The following is a 14,393-nucleotide window of genomic DNA, read 5'->3' as shown; positions in this document are numbered from 1 at the left end:
AAAAGCACAATAAGAAGACTGTCCTCGCATATTCAGAAATGATGGAATGTGAACCGTGCAACTACGAAGTTAATTGGTATTCGGTGGCTTCATATTTCCTGCTTCTCTGGGTTAGGTTGCCAAATGCTGATATATCCAGCGGCATTCAATATGACCACTGGACCACTGCACTGGTCATTACTTCAGCGTTTCAGAGCGAATGATAATCAATTATACGTTGCCTGCATATCACCGGCTCGTGTTCCTTAAGCAAGTTACGTCGCATGGGGACATACACAGTTGACCCATCCCTGGGGAAAGATTCTTTACGATTTGGAAACTCAAGAGAATATGGCAGTCACCGATATATATAAAAAAAAAAAAAAAAACTGGCGAACCGTGTGTTACCACAACGAGACCCGCGATGCTATTTGTCTCTTTAAATTGTGCCGCAACTCGTTTTTGAGATCTTTGCCAGGGGCGCGTTAAAATATGCTGAAAATATATTTCTGGCTTTTCTGGGGTTTAACTGAAATATGACAAATAACGTTGTAAAACATATGTACTTATGACTTACAGAGTAATTGAGTGTACAAAATATATAGTATACAAAATAGCCAGCGATTTAGGGCTTTAAAAGATCAAAAGAAAAGAAAAGAAAAGAAAAGAAGAAAGATAATATGTTGTGGCAGTCTAAGTCGATCTAAGAAAATAGATAAAGGGAGGGAGGGGCAAAGCTAGTTAATCTGGAAAGAATCCAAGCGTCAATTTCAAGCATTTACAGAGAATCAAGCGGGCTGGTTAAAGTCGTGAGTTGAGCAATTATCCCGCGTTAGGTTCAATCAGGTTAGTCCCACGCGAAATTGATCCAACCATGCGAAAACGAGTGTATTCTGATTTCTGTCGCAGATACTTCTGGCTAGTGCAGTATCTACACGGTGGTTGTTGAAATAGCCGCTTCTCATCTATTTTCCGCAGCGCGGACATAATCCTTTGATCCCTTACGACTAACGAAGTTTTCGAAGATGTACGGCAGTTTGAGATTCTACTTGAAAATGATCATGATTGCGGTCTGTGTGCCGTCTGCTCTTCTTTTTGTCCTTCCGTTAAAGACTGGTAAGTTGATACTGATTAATTATGCGACCGAAACCCTATATAATGGCTACAAAAATGCCGCTAATATAATATTCCTTCTTTCTTGTATCTGTCTGCCTCTCAGGTCGTTTTACTAATTACAATAAGTAATTTCAACTTCTTTGCGCTCTCTTTTAACGCATTCGAGACCGAAAGAAATTCATATCAGTCAGTAGGCAAGGGTATAATATACATATTTTATATATAACTTATGTAGTAATGTATATATCATGTTAATTTCATATTTTTTCAATATAGAATTATTATATATATATATAACTGTACATAATACATTATAGAATAACATAGTATATAATTTTATATTTTAAAAATATGAGGCATACTATTTAAGATTGTCATCGATTTAAAATCAAAGTATGAAAAGGATACCCTGGAGAGCGTAAAACACAGAATCATTCTAACTAAACATTCAGATCGTACCAACACCTAGGTATCGTCTTACAATTAAATCTCGGTCTCGAATGGATTAAAATGAAATACATACTTGCAGCTTCAACATCTTCAATATCGAGGAGATTCAAACTTTACAAATAAATGTAAATTGCGATGTAAAACAAAGCGATGTAAAAAGGGAAAAAGGAGGAAAGAAGGAACGGGGAAGCAAAGAGAAGAAACGAATTTTTCATTTTCTCGAAACTGGATCAAGTTTCAATGCGTTAAAAGAGAGCGCAAAGAAGTCGAAATTACTTATTGTAATTAGTAAAACGACCTGAGAGGCAGACAGATACAAGAAAGAAGGAATATTATATTAGCGGCATTTTTGTAGCCATTATATATGGTTTCGATCGCATAATTAATCAGTATCAACTTACCAGTCTTTAACGGAAGGACAAAAAGAAGAGCAGACGGCACACAGACCGCAATCATGATCATTTTCAAGTAGAATCTCAAACTGCCGTACATCTTCGAAAACTTCGTTAGTCGTAAGGGATCAAAGGATGATGTCCGCGCTGCGGAAAATAGATGAGAAGCGGCTATTTCAACAACCACCGTGTAGATACTGCACTAGCCAGAAGTATCTGCGACAGAAATCAGAATACACTCGTTTTCGCATGGTTGGATCAATTTCGCGTGGGACTAACCTGATTGAACCTAACGCGGGATAATTGCTCAACTCACGACTTTAACCAGCCCGCTTGATTCTCTGTAAATGCTTGAAATTGACGCTTGGATTCTTTCCAGATTAACTAGCTTTGCCCCTCCCTCCCTTTATCTATTTTCTTAGATCGACTTAGACTGCCACAACATATTATCTTTCTTCTTTTCTTTTCTTTTCTTTTCTTTTGATCTTTTAAAGCCCTAAATCGCTGGCTATTTTGTATACTATATATTTTGTACACTCAATTACTCTGTAAGTCATAAGTACATATGTTTTACAACGTTATTTGTCATATTTCAGTTAAACCCCAGAAAAGCCAGAAATATATTTTCAGCATGTTTTAACGCGCCTCTGGCAAAGATCTCAAAAACGAGTTGCGGCACAATTTAAAGCGAAAAATAGCATCGCGTGTCTCGTTGTGGTAACACACGGTTCGCCAGCTTTTTAAAAGCGCTCTCCGTCTGCTTTTTCCTCTCTTCCCTGTCTCTTCCTTTTTCCTTAACAAGCGAAACCATTTTCGCGAGGACGAGAGTACGGAAATGACGTACTGGCAATTTTGTTTTGTGATAATACAAGCAGCTCGGTTTCAGTGAATTAAACTTGGCCCCAAGCTTCTACTTATCTACCTTCCTTTCCTTTATTTTCCCTTCTATATCGGTTTTGCGGTTTTCCACATTTCCATCACAATAAACCATGTTTTTTCTCGATTTTACATGTTAGCCAATGATTCACGGCAAAAGCGTCGACTGTAAAAATATTTGTAGTTGCAATAGCAACAAGTATGTTTTCTCAAATAGAAAATATTGGGAGCGTACACGCTGGCAAAACAATTCATGAATAGCTCGTCCTCTGCTTGTTATTTGTTTCGATACTGTTAGCAAACAAATTCATGAAACATACTGGTATAGCGTAAAATGAACATAAAAGTTTTGCGTACACTTGAGAGCTGAACTTTGGTTGTTATACGTATATTATACATATACGCACACAGTTATGCATATGTATATATATATATATATATAGAAAATTCCTTAGAACTTTGAGCTTAATGACATATTAAAATCATTAACATTAAGGAGGTGAACTTTACTTACCAATTACCAAAGTTTCTTCCGCCAAATAATACATAAAAATTGAAAAAGATAATGTAACTAGTTTTAACTTTTTTTTGTGTTATAATTTGAATCACTCGATTTATCCGACTGAGGATGGTCGATCGCAATCTCAATTTATACGTATTCTCATCGCATGAAATAGATCACATGAGGGATTTTCAAAAGTCGATGGAATATTAATCGCGATTAATTATTTGTAGGTGTAAAGCAGTCACCTAATGAATTATTGAGTACCAGGAATGTTAGCGGTAAACAGGATTGCGGCTATGAATGATTCTCTAATGTGTATATTAGAGATGAATTTGATAATTTATCCTCATAATATGCAATCCGCTTTTAAGTGGAAATCATAATTAACAATTTCTGTTTGATTAAATATAAAGGGCAGATAAATCGATACGCTTAAATCAATATTAGAATTTCTTAACATTTTTATCAAATATTTTAGCACTGTAAAAGCGTCGTAGTAGAGAAATATTAGGTTGTTCCAAAAGTTTCTTTCGTTTTATAAGAAAGTAATAGATGTACAACATTTTTCGTTTTATATTATTTTATTGAATTACGTGTGGTCCACCTTTTTCCAATTTAATGTAAAATAATATAGAATAACATAAAACAAAATATGTTGCGCATCTGTCATTTCTTTATAAAACGAAAGAAACTTGGGACAACCTAATAGAAATTTACTTTTATTATCCATTATAAAAATGGATTGTTAATCCTCTAGGAGATACGAACAATATAATTGCAATTAATAAGGAATAAGTTAGCATAACTTAAACCAGCTTTTGCAGAAGGCTATTAGCTAAAGATGTTTATTAAACAATGACAACATGAATTTTCTTAAGTACCCCATTTGGTACTTAATCTACTTCGTAAGTACTGTGTGTCCTAGCCTTCAAAGGATGCAATTTTAACCAGAATGTTTCACATTACTTACCCGTATTATTTCCTTGTAATATAATTTATATTTACATTATCTACGTTACGTTATATTCTACGCGTTAATGTAATGTGATTTTTATTTCTAATCGAAGTTATTCAAAATTTGTAGTATCTCAATAAAAAATTAACAGCCTGCAAAAACTTCACAGAAGCATTAGTATCTTCGAAACTATTGAATTCAAATGGCTAATATTCCTTAACAATATGCACTCGACGACGTTTATCGAGAGAAGTATGTGGCGTAATAGTTAAACTTTCAATTCATATACATATATCGTTTATGAAAAAGTAGTCATTCTGCTTTTGTGATCTGTGACACACTATAAATTCTCATAAGCTAACTAACGCCTAATCTTCTGTAACGTATTAATATAATATAGGTATGTATATCTCGACTTTGAGCAACCAATTGGTGCTAAATAAGCTTTAGTACATACTTCTTACACGTAACAAAAGACCAGTTAACATCTCTGCTCTTAAAAGAAAAACGAAAGAAGCTCTGAAAAGCTGCAGAGTTCAGGTCGAATAACACCAGCTCAGATAAATGACCCTCTAACTTTCCTTTGTCCTCATCGACGTCAGTGATTTTAAAGCTAGTTATAAAGTGCACTTCTCAGCCAGCGTCCACGGCAGTCAATATTATTTAACGGGTCTTAACGCGATGTAAAAAGGGAAAAAGGAGGAAAGAAGGAACAGGGAAGCAAAGAGAAGAAACGAATTTTTCATTTTCTCGAAACTGGATCAAGTTTCAGGCTGCTCGCCAAAGAGTCTGTAGCTAACGAGACAAGATTAGACAAACCACGCTTTAAAATTCCCACAGAACTATAATAATCCTCGAAATCAATACGATTCGTCGATCCATCGCCTGATTAAAAAATGAGATAGGATGAAGCTCACTAGTCGGCCTTTGAACTTTCAATAGCGCTTACGGCTCGTATACTCTAGTTTGAATGCTACAATGTAAGCCAAGTCAGCTGTAACTAGCGTTCGCATGATTGTCGCTATCTATTATTCACGCGTTACACGTTCACCAGACAAACGCGTCTACCGGTTGACATTGTTTTCTGTCCTGAGTTTCAAAGCAATTATGTTGCTTCGTGTAATCAAATCTCGCCAAACTAACGATAAGTTCTTGTTTGATCTTACACAGTTATTAAAACTATACAAGTTAAACCAATCTAGCCTAAACAAGTAATGTCGTTATATATTCTTTTTTAAATCTATATATTGTTTAATAAATCGTGGTTAGGATATAGTAGCTGACAAAAATATTCGGACAAATATATTTGTAGAAACATTTTAAGAGTGTATTATGCATAGTGGCACTATTTAATACTGTACTGTGACTATCATGGTCGTGTTGGTATTATTCGAAACTAATCTGAAAATCTGTATGGAATTTGTAAGATATTTAGTCCGAGTACTGTGCATTACTGATATGTACACAACCGAGACGAGATAACGAAGGTACTGCTCTCCATCGTTCATCGCTACGCGTTGCTAATAGCAACGTATAATGCATATATGTAGTATCGTGGACGAAAGGCCTGGGAAATATCGGACGAACTATGAACAGTGTCGCGAGAGCCGAGGCGCCGTCGGGCCCATCAATGTGTCATCGGTCTTTTCAAGTGCATAGTTTCGTGGAAAAGACCTACGTGACCCTGGCCACGAGCGTCTGCAGAACACGTGTGCGGTGGGCCTAGGAAAAGGGCAATAGAATGCGACAACAGTTAGTCGAGGAACAGAGCGCGAGTCGAGAAACAGTGTGCGAGTCGAAAAGCAGAGAGTGCGATTCGAGGAGCCGAGTGCGAGTCGAGCGGAGACGGAGGTTGCGAGTGGCGTTGCCGAGAGAGTGTGGATTGCGTTGTTTTCTGTACGTTTGGTGTGAATAGTTCCAGTTAATCAACAATCGTCTTTTCTGTCTGATTAACATCTCTATTGTCCACTCTTTGTAAACATATTACATCACGATATTACATATATATCTCGCAAAGACCATAAAAGTACCCAATGGAACCACGTTTAATATTTGATAATAATGTCCCATTACAGTTTCGTCATTTTCAATTAATTAAACACGACCCTCTCTTTAAAAATTAGAAGATAAAATACGTAATACAAATCTACTCGAAATCTTTTAAACCTTACGGACGACCTTACGGACCTTACTTATGGTCTTTAAAAGCAGCAGGGATTAGCAGAATATTAACTGCGAATTTTTCTTGGACCGCAGCATGCAATATGAAATATGGTTATTAAAATGTACACTGAAAATTTCATATCCATAAGATACTCGTGCTTGTAGGACCTTGAAAATGAATTCTTAACCCAAATAGTCGACCGAGATACTCGAGAAATTTTGTGAAGCTGACGTCAATACCAATATGTACCGTCGTTGTGCTATTATTTCGTGATAAGCCGTATTGATTGCACTTCCATTTCACGGAATTAATTTTTCCACACAAAAAGTGATAACGATAATCGAAAAAAGAAAAATATACTACCACTTTTTGTATCAGCATACACAAGCGCACTCGATTTTACACGAGTATACAATTTGCAAATTCGACGGAACGATCGGATTTAATTATTTTTTCGATATTTCAGGCATCAAGTTTTATTTACACATCGAACGTTGAAATACGGCGAAATACAAAATGTACAAACCACTCTGGACATTAATTAACTTTAAACGTTATTGATTAATTAAAGAAACCAACCATTGTGTTGATTTTTACATTTTGAAAAATTGTTATCCACTTTTGCTTTGTTTAAAAATTGAAAAAAAATACTTTTATTGTAAGTCACGAGTATCTCTTTTATTTATTTAAACTTTAGATCAAATATTACAATTTATAAATATATCATTTATTTAGATATACTTGTAATATCTGTTTTATAAGTTTGTACAACCATTTATCTATTTATCTATTTTATTTGCACATAATCGTTTTAGACTGATTTTGTAAAGAATAAAAAATTGTGATTCTATTTAAAAACGATCGTGTCAGACTCAAGTGATAAGCGATATATATTTCAGCGATATATATATATATTCAGATTTCACCATCACATAAACGGTGCTATTGGAAACGTTTCACAATAGACGTCTTATAAGCGCCTGCGATGTCCGTCATATGTAAAGCTATACCACTGAATCACGGCCGCCATTTAGTGATTAAGGTCGATCACTTAGAGTTGTTAATCCGACATAATGGCGAGCAATACATCGAAGACATTATTGGAAACACAGTTACAGTTTAATTTCATTGAGCTTATTTGCAAATAAATGTGTACAATATATTTTAGAGGTTTTAAATATTATTGCTGACTAAACTTCGCGTCTGCGCATCATCTTTCTTTAACTTTTTTTGCATTTTCTTATCGACGCATGAAGACGAAATGCGTAAATTTTATTATTTATTTAAACATTACTATATTGTGCTCAAAGTAGCGGAATATCGTTCTATTATCAATATATGAAGAACTAAAAGAATTAAAAAAGAATTAAAAGAATATGTAGTTCAATCAATACTTCGTGTATTTTTCTATCTCCACAAGACAATATCCGGACCAGTTACGCTTACAGTATCAACAAAGATTTGTCCAGCCATACGGAATAAGTCGTACTCAGTAGTTTAAAAGTATTAACCGCACGAACTCCAGAAACACTTTTGAAGTAACTTTCGAACCAATAAATCCCCGAACTAAGAACTGTCATATTTCGTCTCTATTTATCGAATATTGTTAGAAAATGCAAAAAAAAGAAGTTAAATAGAAAAAGTACTTGGAAACTTAAAAGAAAAAATCTCGAAAAATCTCTTAATACTTTTTACTGTCGTCTTAAGACGCACCATATGTTAAGCTTCTTCGTAGTTACAACTTTTACCGCAGATGTAACGAACTGACAAATGCTTCGAATGGCGCGCGCGCGTCAACGCCTACACTTAAATTTTAAATAAATGTTTTTAAATAAATGTTTAAAATAATACATTAAATGTATTAACTTTCTTGCGCAATTTCATTTAATTTCTTACGATATGGAGGGTTTAATTACGTTTAAGATATCTATTTGAATCTTTTAAATTCGAAGTTTTTTAAAAAATTACCTTAAACTTTATAAAATTAAATCGTTTTTCCACTTTGTTGTATCATAAAACAGTTACTTAAATTCAAACCTTACCGTCGTCTTAAAATATTCTATATTTTCCTCGTCTTAAAAAATCTCCCTACAGAAAGAATAAAGAAGAATAAATTCCCATACGTTAAATTTCGCGTGATTGATGGAATACATAACGATAACGAGAACTAACTAGCGACAACAAGCAACCATTAGCAAGGACAACTGGCGACTATAACTGTCGTCTCTATGATGTATGGTGACTAAGGAGAACAGCCAGCAACTACGGATTACATGTAACAACCAACTGCCCCACTTCTAAAAGGCAACTAACTTGCAAACCCTTTGATGGTTTCTGTAGCGTGATATACCCCTTGAACGTGGTTAAAGAATGTGGTCGCCGCTGGACGGCGGTTTGACAGCAGAGCGATCTCGCCAATTCAAAGCTTGACATTACAAACTACCGAGAATCATTAGGCTCGTTATCGAGCATCTAGCTTTCAGAAGGTGCTTTATCATATGATATGACTTCACGATATTTTTATAGCAAGAAGAATGGCCAACCTCTAACAAAACAAATTTTTACTAAGTGCTGCATGTGAGCTGCAGGCCGGCCTACTAGGGAAATTTGACGAATGAATAAACTAAAATATATACGAATATATTCGTTATATCATAAAATGCCCGCATTATGTTCTCTAACACCATAGAGGAAACTAAATTTATATATTAAAAAATTGGAATACCTGTTATAAGAGAGTTAATTAAATTCTAACCTATCGATGACTCCATAAAAACCTTTATTTCCTAAAAATGTATATCTTCCAAATTCTCCTTAGAAAGTATCATAGAGAAAATATGAAACCTGAAAAGTACATCACGCTGATGCCTCGATCAACCCTCGTGCTTCGCAGTCCATGTGTCCGAGCGATGAATTCCCTCCAAACAAGGAAAAAACCAAGGGAGGTCTTCTTCGAGGGACGTGAGAGGGTAAGGGAAGCAACGGGAACGATGATCACGCGATATACTGGCGGCGTACGTATAGAACGGCTGTTGCGAGAGAGTTCGCAAGAAACAAGAAGAAAAAAAGAATCGTAGGCCGACGCGACTATACGCTGTTGACGGATAAACAGCGACTGAGCCTAACTGAAACGAACTCTGTCGCAGTATGAGCACGGGCTACGTTCGCGGGTCGATCGAACACGTTCTGCGTCTCTCCTCGGCACCGGCATCAAAACCACCCCCGACGAGCGCAACGCACTGGTGCACCTGCAATATTAACCACTGGTCTTTCCTTTTTCGCGCGATATTATATCAGCACCTATGATACCATTTCAAAGACCGCAATCAAAACATTAAATACCGCATTAAAGCCATACAATAATTCGCAATATTCATTCGTAAACGTTATTGTATATGTGCTTAATTAATCGTTATTATGTTTCGAATGATTTACTACCTCGTATTCCATAAGCAGATATATGGTTCATTTTCACCTCAAGTACGATATAATTTGTAACAAATATTTATAATTCACAATGTAAAATATTTATAATTCATTGGAAGTATTTTTCTATCACGGTATAGTGGTCAAATTTCACATAAATCACAAACATATGGTAGTCAGAAGCTATACTCACGACATGACAAATCATGAAGATGTCATGAAAAATGGAGTCCGTTCATATATATTCAAACGCAACGAACAAGTTCGAACTTTTCGAGAACAAACGATTTGTTCGATAACATCTGTCGCGAGCTTCTCTTCCTTTAACGATAACAATTGACAACTAAAGCTCGAGAGGCTCGTAAGGATGAACAGCGACGAGTATCTAGAAGCTATGTACTCACCTGGGCAAGGAGACTCCAACACCAAGGACGTTGGAAGTTTCGAGAAGCGAAGATGGAAACTGAAGTAGCACGTCAGGTCAACTCCGGCGAAAACTGCTAAAGAAAGAAAAATCCAACTAATTTGTTTCCAACGATAAAATGAAATTAATTTGTTTCACAAATTATTAACTGGATATTATTCAAAAATTATTCAAAATTCGCTTGATTGATTCATGACCCGGGACATTTGGGTCATACCATTTTGGTAATGGACGAAAATGGCAGAAGGAAGAACGACCGTTTTTTTCATATTTCTCTTTCCCCGGGAAACGATGGAATGCCCGAGCACCTTGTTTCATTTCTTCTCGACATCAATTTCAATCTTTTTAAACGAAATATAATCTGAACGATGAAAAGTTCATTCAAATAATGCTCCGCGCCAGACACTTACGAAAATTAAGAAGAAACACGGAAAATTCGCGAATAAAACGGATTTCTTTGTCCCAGTGAGATAATAAACCTCGTTCACGTATTGGTTTTTAAAATCAATATATCCACCAATGTGCATTCGTTTAACAAAGGTGATGGAACGTGCCAAAAATCTCTCAAGAGGGTCTTGGCAACGGAAGAGTCGAAAACGTCACAATTATGAATGAAAAATTCGAATAGTTGCTGATTTTACAGTCGAAACCGATAAAGAACTCCAGATATTCCCCCAATTAATTTACAATAAATTCGCGAAAATGATCGATTGCTGACGTCATTGTATTCTAGAAAGATTGTAAAACGATAAGAATTTATTGAAAAAACTTATATTCGATGATAACACTTCTAATAAGAGTACTAAGAGGAGCGATTCTGTACTCACCTTCCTGCCTCGAAGTACCGAACGCAATTAACCGTCCGCCCAGGATGGAACCGTTCGGAACTTTTGTAAGTCACTACACGGCCGCTGCTTATGGTGGAAATGTAATAGATATAAGTACAGAGCGCGTGAGCGAACTAAAAACGCGATAGAGAAGTAGAAAGAGGATGTTCCGTCCTTGTCTAATGACGCGCACTTGTACAGGAAATATGTAACAGGGGTATACGAGCAGCGTCAGTGTCCACTAGTGTGCATGCTTGATTAAACAAGGACAGGAAGTATCTATACATGGTGTTCTCTTTCTATTTCCATGTTGCATCCATCTTACTATACAGTACACACACTCAGCTATTCTATCATTATATTTGTGCGTTGCTTATGTGTGAACCAAACATTTCCATGACAACAAATCGTTTGTCTCTTGTTTGATGCTCGGTTTTCAACGGAGTTGAAAGAATTTTTTAAGAGAAACGTAATGGACGGGTTGTTTTTAAAGTAATAAACGGAAATTCTCGTATCCATTGAGAAACGATAGGCGATTTGAAAGTGTCACTATGAACGGTGATTTATCGATGCAAGGTAGTATGAATAAGATATTTTATAATCTGCGAAAAAAGGTAAGGAATATTCTAGATTTTAGATTTTAGAATTTCCACGTCACAGACGAGTGTGTTTTGTTATTTGATTTGTAATATTGCTGCAGTTCTCTTAATAGCTGTTCGTTTCATGCGATACTCGCACATAGTATCTATGACTTTTGCTTCTAACAATTTTTATAATTAGACTGTATCAAATATTTTTAACGTTCGTGTTTCATGAAAAATCATGTGTAACTCGTTGAATTCGCAAATGTAACAAAAAATTACATGAAAAAACTTATATTATTGTAATGAAAAAATAATTATATTAGGAGGAGAGTCGTATTTCGGAACGTCATCGGAACATATTATACCTTGTATGTGATTATTTGGAACACAATGGGTGAGTATATTATAATTAAAATATATTCCTAGTTCCAATTTTTTTGAATAGTGTCAGTGACCAATCGAAATAGAAATCAGTGGACATCGTGGAAAGGGAAGGCGAAGCCAAATTTGAAAATTCGACATCGGTAATTCAGTAGTTAAGAATAACTCAATCGATAATGTAGATTAACTAGTTATAAACAAATATATGAAATATAAATTCAAATTATTCTTATCCATCTAAAAATTGGAAATTAAAGAGCAGAAGACAAGAAATTATCTTCGAGGATTTATATAGTAAATGCATTCTTTTGCCTGTCTTACCTAGAGATAAAACAGTTGTTTGATGGTTATCTTATAGTGTTCAGTCATTGCGAAAAATATTTTTAATCAGTTAAAAACTATAATTAATTAAAAACTACATTTTTTTAGGTATATAGACATTAGCGATGTATTATTCCGGGAAGCTCGTCTATCTCCCGAACATCGGGTCTGCGACAACATCGATTTGGAAATTATCGTTGTAGAGTATGAAAATTATTACAAGATGAAATTTCAAAAATATCCCATATTGTGTAAGAAAATAACTGGAAGGGAAATGACGAGGGAAGTGACAAATGCAAGCAAAACGGAAGAATTTAAATTATTTAACGATATTAAACGGTATTCAACGTATTCAACGTATCGTATTCAATGTATCGTATTACAATATGATCCAGTGTTTGTAGAAGTATTGAGACAAAAGCCAAATCTATTAGTAAACAAGCGAGAAGTGAGCCTGTGAAAGAGACGAATCTACAGCAGAAGATAACTGATGACAATACGAATCATATTAATCTCGCAATGACAGTGACGTCAATATTCCCCAATGAGAGTGATGGACGTTCATCAGAAGAGCTATTTAACGTCCCAATGGAACAATCCATGCAATCGAAGATATTGAAATGCATTGAAAAGCTTTATTCAGATAATCCGGAATTACGAAAGATTGCTGAGGACATCTCATGCGTAAGTTATTTTCGATTAATATACGTATCGTAAACCTTTTAAACGAAAAAATTCCCGTCGATAAACCGTCCAACGTATATCGACGATGACATGATTTCAGTAACGCTTCAAATATCAAATTACGTAACACTTACTTAATATAGAGAAGACGCCATTTTATCTTTGTATCGTCACAGGAGATCATAGTAAACAAATTAAATGTACATTGGGATGACGTTATAGGCCTAGAGGAATGTAAAACCGCTGTTAAGGAGGCCGTTGTGTATCCCCTTAAGTATCATATCTTTTTTGATAGCCCGTTTTCCCCCTGGAAAGGTATTTTGCTGTACGGCCCACCTGGTACAGGTAAGATACTCGTATTCTTTTCATTTCTGTACGTGTTTACAAGAAATATACAAAACAGGGAAAACGAAGTTAGCGAAGGCAGTCGCGACAGAATGCCATTGCACCTTTTTTTAACATAACTGCCAGCTCATTGGTCAGCAAATGGAGAGGCGATTCCGAGAAGTATATACGTGTAAGTTGCTTTGTCTATGTAAGTTTCTTTGTTCCTTTGTCTATGAAGGAGACTAGACTTCTCTAGGTATAAAAAGATTTGATTTTATTTTTCGTCATTTATATATAAATAGAATAGTTGTTTGGAAAACGAAATGATATCATATTCGTGATGAGGCAATGAATTTAAGGAATTTCGAATATAATATTTAATGAATAATACATTTGTTAAACTGAACAGGTTTTATTTGAACTTGCCTATAGTCATTCGCCTACAATTATTTTTATCGACGAGATTGACTGGATCGCCACAAATAAAGGAGACTGTATATTGTCTGAACCTGCAAAGAGATTCAGATCAGAACTTCTTTCTAGATTGGATGGATTAGTGTCTAATGAGAATTCTAATGTAGTTCTTCTGGCTACAACTAATTCCCCTTGGTACGTATATCACGTTATTTCAATGTTTTCTAAGTAGAAAATATCGTAATATTTCTCCAAATTCCAAATATGTTATTGTGTTGTTTGAAGTATTCCTTCATTATTATTAGCATAATAGAACGATAATATTTATTGTAAATATGTTATTAGGGACATTGATGCAGCTTTACTCAGGCGTCTCGAAAAGCAAATATACGTATCATTACCCAATGAAGTTGCTCGACTTGGTATATTCAAATTATACCTTAGCAACCACTTATTAGAAAATACAGATATTGTAAACCACATAGTAAAATGTACTGAAAGATATTCTTGTGCAGATATAAAATTGCTTTGTAAGCAAGCGTGGCTACTAGAAATAAGCCCGATATGG

This window comes from Bombus vancouverensis, unplaced genomic scaffold, assembly GCF_051014615.1.
Source record: "Bombus vancouverensis nearcticus unplaced genomic scaffold, iyBomVanc1_principal scaffold0029, whole genome shotgun sequence".
NCBI classification, from domain to species: domain Eukaryota; kingdom Metazoa; phylum Arthropoda; class Insecta; order Hymenoptera; family Apidae; genus Bombus; species Bombus vancouverensis.
The sequence above is the reverse complement of the archived record's forward strand: the minus strand, read 5'-3'. Positions refer to the sequence as shown.